Source organism: Pleuronectes platessa, chromosome 8 (assembly GCF_947347685.1).
Source record: "Pleuronectes platessa chromosome 8, fPlePla1.1, whole genome shotgun sequence".
Classification (NCBI taxonomy): domain Eukaryota; kingdom Metazoa; phylum Chordata; class Actinopteri; order Pleuronectiformes; family Pleuronectidae; genus Pleuronectes; species Pleuronectes platessa.
Genome location: NC_070633.1, coordinates 7,446,936 through 7,456,941, shown reverse-complemented (window position 1 = coordinate 7,456,941; position 10,006 = coordinate 7,446,936). Strand labels below are relative to the sequence as shown.

The following is a 10,006-nucleotide window of genomic DNA, read 5'->3' as shown; positions in this document are numbered from 1 at the left end:
CACAAAAATATCAGCCAAGTTCAGGGCTTCAGCTCTTGGGTCAATTCTGTCACATTTTCAACTTCAAAAGCAAGTCACTTTCAGCAGGAGATGAGTTAATGTTTAGAAGGCAAGGACAAGGGGAACATAACAGATAACATGGGAGTTGATAAAGGATTCCTTTAGCAGAGGATGGTTTCGATCCATCGACCTCTGGGTTATGGGCCCAGCACACTTCCGCTGCGCCACTCTGCTCTTGTTTATTGAAATAATTTCATACGGACATAGTCTTTGGTTTTAATAGGTTTTATCAGCAGTTGAATCGACTGGACAAGGAGGAAGTTATTGGTAAATGTGAAGTTATGTGCCCCAATCTGAAGGTGCACATCTTAACTCTTACCTCGTTTGAAAAACCAGACAGGAGAAAAAGAAAATTACCTCCTGTACACCCCATATGCTACAAAGCTCAGCTGGCTGTTGCAGTTTTCTACAACTAGTAGATAAGCTGCACGTAGCCAATACATTCAACTGACAGTCTATTGGCAGTGGTGGGATTTGAACCCACGCCTCCTGAGAGACTGGAGCCTTAATCCAGCGCCTTTGACCACTCGGCCACACTACCGTTGGCAACTAGATTTTACCCAAACAAACCGGAGGGGGTTAGATGTAAATGACACTTTGGCGACAATTGGACAATCTTAACGAAGACACAGATGGAAGAACATTAGAAACTTCAAACACATATCCTGTGGGAGTATAGAGCTTTACTCGAGATCAAAGACCACAAAAATGTCAGCCAAGTTCAGGGCTTCAGCTCTTGGGTCAATTCTGTCACATTTTCAACTTCAAAAGCAAGTCACTTTCAGCAGGAGATGAGTTAATGTTTAGAAGGCAAGGACAAGGGGAACATAACAGATAACATGGGAGTTGATAAAGGATTCCTTTAGCAGAAGATGGTTTCGATCCATCGACCTCTGGGTTATGGGCCCAGCACGCTTCCGCTGCGCCACTCTGCTCTTTTACAATGAAACAGTTTCATATGAACACAGTCCATTGTTTCAATGGGTTGGCTTAGCAGTTAAATCAAGTGGACTCAGCGAAAAATACAGGCAAATGTGACTCAATGGGAAGGCGCCCTGTGTTACCTTGTTTGAAAACCAGACTGAAGGAATAGAAAATCACCTCCTGTATGGACATTGCACATGCTACGAAGCTCAGCTGGCTCTTGCAGTTTTCAACAACAACAGATCTTACAGTAGAAAGTACTACAAGTAGCCAACACATACATGCAAATAGCAGTCGATTGGCAGTGGTGGGATTTGAACCCACGCCTCCTGAGAGACTGGAGCCTAAATCCAGCGCCTTAGACCACTCGGCCACACTACAATTAAATTTGATTTTACCCAAACAATTCTGAGTCGTCTGAATGAAAAGTCCACTTTGACGACAATTGGACAATCAAATCGAAGAAACACATGGAAGAACATTCGAAACTTCAAAACACATACCCTCTGGGAGTATAGAGCTTGACTCAAGATCAAAAGACCACTAAACTATCAGCCAAGTTCAGGGATTTAGCTCTTGGGTCAATTCTGTCATATTATCAACTTCAAAAGCCAAAGCAAGTCACTTTCAGCAGTAGGTGAGTTCATGTTCAGAAGGAAAGGGAGACATAGCAGTATAAAAAGGATTCCTTTAGCAGAGGATGGTTTCGATCCATCGACCTCTGGGTTATGGGCCCCAGCACGCTTCCGCTGCGCTACTCTGCTCTTGTTTATTGAAATAATTTCATACGAACATAGTCTTTGGTTTTAATAGGTTTTATCAGCAGTTGAATCGACTGGACAAGGAGGAAGTTATTGGTAAATGTGAAGTTATGTGCCCCAATCTGAAGGTGCACATCTTAACTCTTACCTTGTTTGAAAACCAGACAGGAGAAAAAGAAAATTACCTCCTGTGATATCCCATATGCTACAAAGCTCAGGTGGCTGTTGCAGTTTTGAACAACAAGAGATCCTCTTATAGTAGATAAGCTGCACGTTGCCAATACATTCAACTGACAGTCTATTGGCAGTGGTGGGATTTGAACCCACGCCTCCTGAGAGACTGGAGCCTTAATCCAGCGCCTTTGACCACTCGGCCACACTACCGTTGGGAAACAGATTTTACCCAAACAAACCGGAGGGGGTTAGATGTAAATGACACTTTGGCGACAATTGGACAATCTTAACGAAGACACACATGGAAGAACATTAGAAACTTCAAACACATACCCTCTGGGAGTATAGAGCTTGACTCAAGATCAAAAGACCACTAAACTATCAGCCAAGTTCAGGGCTTTAGCTCTTGGGTCAATTCTGTCATATTATCAACTTCAAAAGCCAAAGCAAGTCACTTTCAGCAGTAGGTGAGTTCATGTTCAGAAGGAAAGGGAGACATAGCAGTGTAAAAAGGATTCCTTTAGCAGAGGATGGTTTCGATCCATCGACCTCTGGGTTATGGGCCCAGCACGCTTCCGCTGCGCCACTCTGCTCTTGTTTATTGAAATAATTTCAAACGAACATAGTCTTTGGTTTTAATAGGTTTTATCAGCAGTTGAATCGACTGGACAAGGAGGAAGTTATTGGTAAATGTGAAGTTATGTGCCCCAATCTGAAGGTGCACATCTTAACTCTTACCTTGTTTGAAAACCAGACAGGAGAAAAAGAAAATTACCTCCTGTACACCTCATGTGATATCCCATATGCTACAAAGCTCAGGTGGCTGTTGCAGTTTTGAACAACAAGAGATCCTCTTATAGTAGATAAGCTGCACGTAGCCAATACATTCAACTGACAGTCTATTGGCAGTGGTGGGATTTGAACCCACGCCTCCTGAGAGACTGGAGCCTTAATCCAGTGCCTTTGACCACTCGGTCACACTACCGTTGGGAAACAGATTTTACCCAAACAAACCGGAGGGGGCTTAGATGTAAATGACACTTTGGCGACAATTGGACAATCTTAACGAAGACACACATGGAAGAACATTACAAACTTCAAACACATATCCTGTGGGAGTATAGAGCTTTACTCGAGATCAAAGACCACAAAAATATCAGCCAAGTTCAGGGCTTCAGCTCTTGGGTCAATTCTGTCACATTTTCAACTTCAAAAGCAAGTCACTTTCAGCAGGATATGAGTTAATGTTTAGAAGGCAAGGACAAGGGAAACATAACAGATAACATGGGAGTTGATAAAGGATTCGTTTAGCAGAGGATGGTTTCGATCCATCGACCTCTGGGTTATGGGCCCAGCACGCTTCCGCTGCGCCACTCTGCTCTTTTTACAAGGAAACAGTTTCATATGAACACAGTCCATTGTTTCAATGGGTTGGCTTAGCAGTTAAATCAAGTGGACTCAGCGAAAAATACAGGCAAATGTGACTCAATGGGAAGGCGCCCTGTGTTACCTTGTTTGAAAACCAGACTGAAGGAATAGAAAATCACCTCCTGTATGGACATTGAACATGCTACGAAGCTCAGCTGGCTCTTGCAGTTTTCAACAACAACAGATCTTACAGTAGAAAGTACTACAAGTAGCCAACACATACATGCAAATAGCAGTCGATTGGCAGTGGTGGGATTTTAAACCCACGCCTCCTGAGAGACTGGAGCCTAAATCCAGCGCCTTAGACCACTCGGCCACACTACCATTAAACGTGATTTTACCCAAACAATTCTGAGTCGTTTGAATGAAAAGTCCACTTTGACGACAATTGGACAATCAAATCGAAGAAACACATGGAAGAACATTCGAAACTTCAAACACATACCCTGTGGGAGTATAGAGCTTGACTCAAGATCAAAAGACCACTAAACTATCAGCCAAGTTCATGGCTTTAGCTCTTGGGTCAATTCTGTCATATTATCAACTTCAAAAGCCAAAGCAAGTCACTTTCAGCAGTAGGTGAGTTCATGTTCAGAAGGAAAGGGAGACATAGCAGTATAAAAAGGATTCCTTTAGCAGAGGATGGTTTCGATCCATCGACCTCTGGGTTATGGGCCCAGCAAGCTTCCGCTGCGCCACTCTAGTCTTGTTTATTGAAATAATTTCATACGAACATAGTCTTTGGTTTTAATAGGTTTTATCAGCAGTTGAATCGACTGGACAAGGAGGAAGTTATTGGTAAATGTGAAGTTATGTGCCCCAATCTGAAGGTGCACATCTTAACTCTTACCTTGTTTGAAAACCAGACAGGAGAAAAAGAAAATTACCTTCTGTACACCTCATGTGATATCCCATATGCTACAAAGCTCAGGTGGCTGTTGCAGTTTTGAACAACAAGAGATCCTCTTATAGTAGATAAGCTGCACGTAGCCAATACATTCAACTGACAGTCTATTGGCAGTGGTGCGATTTGAACCCACGCCTCCTGAGAGACTAGAGCCTTAATCCAGCGCCTTTGACCACTCGGCCACACTACCGTTGGGAAACAGATTTTACCCAAACAAACCGGAGGGGGTTAGATGTAAATGACACTTTGGCGACAATTGGACAATCTTAACGAAGACACACATGGAAGAACATTAGAAACTTCAAACACATACCCTCTGGGAGTATAGAGCTTGACTCAAGATCAAAAGACCACTAATCTATCAGCCAAGTTCAGGGCTTTAGCTCTTGGGTCAATTCTGTCATATTATCAACTTCAAAAGCCAAAGCAAGTCACTTTCAGCAGTAGGTGAGTTCATGTTCAGAAGGAAAGGGAGACATAGCAGTGTAAAAAGGATTCCTTTAGCAGAGGATGGTTTCGATCCATCGACCTCTGGGTTATGGGCCCAGCACGCTTCCGCTGCGCCACTCTGCTCTTGTTTATTGAAATAATTTCAAACGAACATAGTCTTTGGTTTTAATAGGTTTTATCAGCAGTTGAATCGACTGGACAAGGAGGAAGTTATTGGTAAATGTGAAGTTATGTGCCCCAATCTGAAGGTGCACATCTTAACTCTTACCTTGTTTGAAAACCAGACAGGAGAAAAAGAAAATTACCTCCTGTACACCTCATGTGATATCCCATATGCTACAAAGCTCAGGTGGCTGTTGCAGTTTTGAACAACAAGAGATCCTCTTATAGTAGATAAGCTGCACGTAGCCAATACATTCAACTGACAGTCTATTGGCAGTGGTGGGATTTGAACCCACGCCTCCTGACAGACTGGAGCCTTAATCCAGCGCCTTTGACCACTCGGCCACACTACCGTTGGGAACTAGATTTTACCAAAACAAACCGGAGGGGGTTAGATGTAAATGACACTTTGGCGACAATTGGACAATCTTAACGAAGACACACATGGAAGAACATTAGAAACTTCAAACACATATCCTGTGGGAGTATAGAGCTTTACTCGAGATCAAAGCCCACAAAAATATCAGCCAAGTTCAGGGCTTCAGCTCTTGGGTCAATTCTGTCACATTTTCAACTTCAAAAGCAAGTCACTTTCAGCAGGAGATGAGTTAATGTTTAGAAGGCAAGGACAAGGGGAACATAACAGATAACATGGGAGTTGATAAAGGATTCCTTTAGCAGAGGATGGTTTCGATCCATCGACCTCTGGGTTATGGGCCCAGCACACTTCCGCTGCGCCACTCTGCTCTTGTTTATTGAAATAATTTCATACGGACATAGTCTTTGGTTTTAATAGGTTTTATCAGCAGTTGAATCGACTGGACAAGGAGGAAGTTATTGGTAAATGTGAAGTTATGTGCCCCAATCTGAAGGTGCACATCTTAACTCTTACCTCGTTTGAAAACCAGACAGGAGAAAAAGAAAATTACCTCCTGTACACCCCATATGCTACAAAGCTCAGCTGGCTGTTGCAGTTTTCTACAACTAGTAGATAAGCTGCACGTAGCCAATACATTCAACTGACAGTCTATTGGCAGTGGTGGGATTTGAACCCACGCCTCCTGAGAGACTGGAGCCTTAATCCAGCGCCTTTGACCACTCGGCCACACTACCGTTGGCAACTAGATTTTACCCAAACAAACCGGAGGGGGTTAGATGTAAATGACACTTTGGCGACAATTGGACAATCTTAACGAAGACACAGATGGAAGAACATTAGAAACTTCAAACACATATCCTGTGGGAGTATAGAGCTTTACTCGAGATCAAAGACCACAAAAATGTCAGCCAAGTTCAGGGCTTCAGCTCTTGGGTCAATTCTGTCACATTTTCAACTTCAAAAGCAAGTCACTTTCAGCAGGAGATGAGTTAATGTTTAGAAGGCAAGGACAAGGGGAACATAACAGATAACATGGGAGTTGATAAAGGATTCCTTTAGCAGAAGATGGTTTCGATCCATCGACCTCTGGGTTATGGGCCCAGCACGCTTCCGCTGCGCCACTCTGCTCTTTTACAATGAAACAGTTTCATATGAACACAGTCCATTGTTTCAATGGGTTGGCTTAGCAGTTAAATCAAGTGGACTCAGCGAAAAATACAGGCAAATGTGACTCAATGGGAAGGCGCCCTGTGTTACCTTGTTTGAAAACCAGACTGAAGGAATAGAAAATCACCTCCTGTATGGACATTGCACATGCTACGAAGCTCAGCTGGCTCTTGCAGTTTTCAACAACAACAGATCTTACAGTAGAAAGTACTACAAGTAGCCAACACATACATGCAAATAGCAGTCGATTGGCAGTGGTGGGATTTGAACCCACGCCTCCTGAGAGACTGGAGCCTAAATCCAGCGCCTTAGACCACTCGGCCACACTACAATTAAATTTGATTTTACCCAAACAATTCTGAGTCGTCTGAATGAAAAGTCCACTTTGACGACAATTGGACAATCAAATCGAAGAAACACATGGAAGAACATTCGAAACTTCAAACACATACCCTCTGGGAGTATAGAGCTTGACTCAAGATCAAAAGACCACTAAACTATCAGCCAAGTTCAGGGATTTAGCTCTTGGGTCAATTCTGTCATATTATCAACTTCAAAAGCCAAAGCAAGTCACTTTCAGCAGTAGGTGAGTTCATGTTCAGAAGGAAAGGGAGACATAGCAGTATAAAAAGGATTCCTTTAGCAGAGGATGGTTTCGATCCATCGACCTCTGGGTTATGGGCCCAGCACGCTTCCGCTGCGCTACTCTGCTCTTGTTTATTGAAATAATTTCATACGAACATAGTCTTTGGTTTTAATAGGTTTTATCAGCAGTTGAATCGACTGGACAAGGAGGAAGTTATTGGTAAATGTGAAGTTATGTGCCCCAATCTGAAGGTGCACATCTTAACTCTTACCTTGTTTGAAAACCAGACAGGAGAAAAAGAAAATTACCTCCTGTGATATCCCATATGCTACAAAGCTCAGGTGGCTGTTGCAGTTTTGAACAACAAGAGATCCTCTTATAGTAGATAAGCTGCACGTTGCCAATACATTCAACTGACAGTCTATTGGCAGTGGTGGGATTTGAACCCACGCCTCCTGAGAGACTGGAGCCTTAATCCAGCGCCTTTGACCACTCGGCCACACTACCGTTGGGAAACAGATTTTACCCAAACAAACCGGAGGGGGTTAGATGTAAATGACACTTTGGCGACAATTGGACAATCTTAACGAAGACACACATGGAAGAACATTAGAAACTTCAAACACATACCCTCTGGGAGTATAGAGCTTGACTCAAGATCAAAAGACCACTAAACTATCAGCCAAGTTCAGGGCTTTAGCTCTTGGGTCAATTCTGTCATATTATCAACTTCAAAAGCCAAAGCAAGTCACTTTCAGCAGTAGGTGAGTTCATGTTCAGAAGGAAAGGGAGACATAGCAGTGTAAAAAGGATTCCTTTAGCAGAGGATGGTTTCGATCCATCGACCTCTGGGTTATGGGCCCAGCACGCTTCCGCTGCGCCACTCTGCTCTTGTTTATTGAAATAATTTCAAACGAACATAGTCTTTGGTTTTAATAGGTTTTATCAGCAGTTGAATCGACTGGACAAGGAGGAAGTTATTGGTAAATGTGAAGTTATGTGCCCCAATCTGAAGGTGCACATCTTAACTCTTACCTTGTTTGAAAACCAGACAGGAGAAAAAGAAAATTACCTCCTGTACACCTCATGTGATATCCCATATGCTACAAAGCTCAGGTGGCTGTTGCAGTTTTGAACAACAAGAGATCCTCTTATAGTAGATAAGCTGCACGTAGCCAATACATTCAACTGACAGTCTATTGGCAGTGGTGGGATTTGAACCCACGCCTCCTGAGAGACTGGAGCCTTAATCCAGTGCCTTTGACCACTCGGTCACACTACCGTTGGGAAACAGATTTTACCCAAACAAACCGGAGGGGGTTAGATGTAAATGACACTTTGGCGACAATTGGACAATCTTAACGAAGACACACATGGAAGAACATTACAAACTTCAAACACATATCCTGTGGGAGTATAGAGCTTTACTCGAGATCAAAGACCACAAAAATATCAGCCAAGTTCAGGGCTTCAGCTCTTGGGTCAATTCTGTCACATTTTCAACTTCAAAAGCAAGTCACTTTCAGCAGGATATGAGTTAATGTTTAGAAGGCAAGGACAAGGGAAACATAACAGATAACATGGGAGTTGATAAAGGATTCGTTTAGCAGAGGATGGTTTCGATCCATCGACCTCTGGGTTATGGGCCCAGCACGCTTCCGCTGCGCCACTCTGCTCTTTTACAAGGAAACAGTTTCATATGAACACAGTCCATTGTTTCAATGGGTTGGCTTAGCAGTTAAATCAAGTGGACTCAGCGAAAAATACAGGCAAATGTGACTCAATGGGAAGGCGCCCTGTGTTACCTTGTTTGAAAACCAGACTGAAGGAATAGAAAATCACCTCCTGTATGGACATTGAACATGCTACGAAGCTCAGCTGGCTCTTGCAGTTTTCAACAACAACAGATCTTACAGTAGAAAGTACTACAAGTAGCCAACACATACATGCAAATAGCAGTCGATTGGCAGTGGTGGGATTTTAACCCACGCCTCCTGAGAGACTGGAGCCTAAATCCAGCGCCTTAGACCACTCGGCCACACTACCATTAAACGTGATTTTACCCAAACAATTCTGAGTCGTTTGAATGAAAAGTCCACTTTGACGACAATTGGACAATCAAATCGAAGAAACACATGGAAGAACATTCGAAACTTCAAACACATACCCTGTGGGAGTATAGAGCTTGACTCAAGATCAAAAGACCACTAAACTATCAGCCAAGTTCATGGCTTTAGCTCTTGGGTCAATTCTGTCATATTATCAACTTCAAAAGCCAAAGCAAGTCACTTTCAGCAGTAGGTGAGTTCATGTTCAGAAGGAAAGGGAGACATAGCAGTATAAAAAGGATTCCTTTAGCAGAGGATGGTTTCGATCCATCGACCTCTGGGTTATGGGCCCAGCAAGCTTCCGCTGCGCCACTCTAGTCTTGTTTATTGAAATAATTTCATACGAACATAGTCTTTGGTTTTAATAGGTTTTATCAGCAGTTGAATCGACTGGACAAGGAGGAAGTTATTGGTAAATGTGAAGTTATGTGCCCCAATCTGAAGGTGCACATCTTAACTCTTACCTTGTTTGAAAACCAGACAGGAGAAAAAGAAAATTACCTTCTGTACACCTCATGTGATATCCCATATGCTACAAAGCTCAGGTGGCTGTTGCAGTTTTGAACAACAAGAGATCCTCTTATAGTAGATAAGCTGCACGTAGCCAATACATTCAACTGACAGTCTATTGGCAGTGGTGCGATTTGAACCCACGCCTCCTGAGAGACTAGAGCCTTAATCCAGCGCCTTTGACCACTCGGCCACACTACCGTTGGGAAACAGATTTTACCCAAACAAACCGGAGGGGGTTAGATGTAAATGACACTTTGGCGACAATTGGACAATCTTAACGAAGACACACATGGAAGAACATTAGAAACTTCAAACACATACCCTCTGGGAGTATAGAGCTTGACTCAAGATCAAAAGACCACTAATCTATCAGCCAAGTTCAGGGCT

At 43.0% G+C, this 10,006-nt stretch overlaps 7 non-coding genes across 7 annotated transcripts; all 7 read right to left on the bottom strand.

Moving 5' to 3' along the window:
* Positions 1-519: 519 nt before the first annotated feature.
* Positions 520-601, bottom strand: trnal-aag (transfer RNA leucine (anticodon AAG)). Its single transcript has one exon. It is a non-coding gene; the product is annotated as a tRNA-Leu (tRNA).
* A 682-nt stretch (positions 602-1,283) lies between these two features.
* On the bottom strand, positions 1,284-1,365 carry trnal-uag (transfer RNA leucine (anticodon UAG)). The gene has a single exon. It is a non-coding gene; the product is annotated as a tRNA-Leu (tRNA).
* A 682-nt stretch (positions 1,366-2,047) lies between these two features.
* On the bottom strand, positions 2,048-2,129 carry trnal-aag (transfer RNA leucine (anticodon AAG)). Its single transcript has one exon. It is a non-coding gene; the product is annotated as a tRNA-Leu (tRNA).
* A 3,768-nt stretch (positions 2,130-5,897) lies between these two features.
* On the bottom strand, positions 5,898-5,979 carry trnal-aag (transfer RNA leucine (anticodon AAG)). The gene has a single exon. It is a non-coding gene; the product is annotated as a tRNA-Leu (tRNA).
* A 682-nt stretch (positions 5,980-6,661) lies between these two features.
* On the bottom strand, positions 6,662-6,743 carry trnal-uag (transfer RNA leucine (anticodon UAG)). Its single transcript has one exon. It is a non-coding gene; the product is annotated as a tRNA-Leu (tRNA).
* Positions 6,744-7,423: 680 nt separating this feature from the next.
* trnal-aag (transfer RNA leucine (anticodon AAG)) lies at positions 7,424-7,505 on the bottom strand. Its single transcript has one exon. It is a non-coding gene; the product is annotated as a tRNA-Leu (tRNA).
* A 1,457-nt stretch (positions 7,506-8,962) lies between these two features.
* On the bottom strand, positions 8,963-9,044 carry trnal-uag (transfer RNA leucine (anticodon UAG)). Its single transcript has one exon. It is a non-coding gene; the product is annotated as a tRNA-Leu (tRNA).
* Positions 9,045-10,006: the final 962 nt, after the last annotated feature.